At 33.1% G+C, this 1,799-nt stretch overlaps 1 long non-coding RNA gene across 1 annotated transcript; it reads right to left on the reverse strand.

Moving 5' to 3' along the window:
- Positions 1-182: 182 nt before the first annotated feature.
- On the reverse strand, positions 183-1,480 carry LOC116169199. Its single transcript, XR_004144905.1, has 2 exons — positions 781-1,480; positions 183-728 (listed from the first exon to the last, which is right to left on the reverse strand). It is a non-coding gene; the product is annotated as an uncharacterized LOC116169199 (long non-coding RNA).
- Between the last annotated feature and the right edge of the window lie 319 nt (positions 1,481-1,799).

Below are 1,799 nucleotides of genomic sequence, written 5' to 3' on the forward strand. Positions count from 1 at the left end.
CTATGCTTGTATTATAAATTAACTGCAAGTAAGTGATAAATATAATAATAATAATAATTGACTTTATTCCCATACAAAATGATATACATGAGCATTCACTACATGAGAGTAAAACAAAAAAATTTCTTTTTAAGATATCTACAGGAAAAAACAAGAGGAGAAAAGAGAAGAAAGAAAGTGAATTTTTTAACATCAAAAAGAAATTTAATAGGGAAAGGGATTCTCTATGCACTAAGCATACAGCCCTGAGTTAAAGTGTAGCTTTAGTTTTTTTTTTTTCATCATTTTTGTATATTGTATCTTGAATTGTTATAAATCATTATCATTAGGTCATTAAGAAATTGCAAATAAAAACAAAGGATTATTGTGCATAACTAACCAACGAAACCATACCTTCGTTTCTATTGGCTATTTCTTAATTATACAATAATAGTGAGGTAATTATGATGGTATAAACCTATCATTACTGATTACTCATTAGTTACGGTGGACATTAATAGTTAATTTTATACAAATAAACAATTAAATAAATTAGATAATTAAATTTACGTTACATGTTGGACACGGTGTATAGCCTAATTATACACCATGTGTTGAAGTCTTTGTACCTATAGGTAGGCAACTTATTTTACACCGCATCAATCGCTAGGATATTTGTTTTTCTCCTTCGACTGTCAAGGATTTTAACCACGGTCGGTGATTGTAACCTACATTGATTCGACAATCACCTATCAATTAACAGTTAATTAATATTTCACAATTGATTCTCCCAAACTCTACCAATGACTAAGTTGCCAAGGCCCCCCAAGTCACATATCCGCGGACTCCGTCCCTGTCCATTTTTTTTGCTCTTTATGTGACTGGGTGCAGGAATTGGCGTAACATCTTGATACCGCATTAATAATGATTAATGATTGTCATTAATTTCGGAAAGTTTTAGGAATTATGAAATGTAAAAGGATTTTCAGAAAATAGGAGGAATCGGTTACATTCGGCTGATAATTTCATAAGCGGTGGTGGGCGATACACGTAACATGCACCTACTACGTAGCCTCCGCAGTCATTCCCAGTTTTGTTGATTTATAAATAGAAATGTTATATTTAACGTTAACTTAGGAACACTATTTAAGAGTTTAACTTATTTTTTTACATATTTTGATAAACTAATGCACAATAATACTACTGTGATTCGTAATTAGTGACTGGATACGTACGAGTGTTATTAAAATGATCTGTGTTTGAAGATTACCATGAATGTTTAAAGTGGGCGTGTATGCTAATTTGTGGTGCCGTTTGTTAACCGGAAAAATCGCACAAAATGATATCGAACGGACAATTAATTGGTGATGGATCGTGGAACTTACGAGTGTACGTTACCGACTTACAAACGGAACGTGTACTTCGGGTTAAAGGAGATTTACATGTTGGGGGTGTAATGCTAAGGCTAGTTGAGGAATTAGGTAAGCGAGTATTGACCCATAGCATAAATTCCGTCGCTTCCCCTTTCAATTGTCATTTTATTATTATTATCGCCGATTGGAAGAGTAGGTATCAAATCAATTTTACTCGATCACATTCACGTCTTCAAATGGTAATGTAAAATGATCTAAGTAGGCGTGCTGTTTAGGCGGCACTTGCCATTAATTGGTCAGATGAACATGACGTAATCCAAATATTTCTAATCCAGCATGGAAAGAAATATGTAGGTTTTTATTATTAAACATTTACTCATATCATACAAATATAAATAATGGAACTGGGACGAAATGCCTGTAGGTTGTCATTTTTATTCTTGTGGC

This window comes from Photinus pyralis, unplaced genomic scaffold (assembly GCF_008802855.1).
Source record: "Photinus pyralis isolate 1611_PpyrPB1 unplaced genomic scaffold, Ppyr1.3 Ppyr1.4_LG1, whole genome shotgun sequence".
Taxonomy (NCBI): Eukaryota; Metazoa; Arthropoda; class Insecta; order Coleoptera; family Lampyridae; genus Photinus; species Photinus pyralis.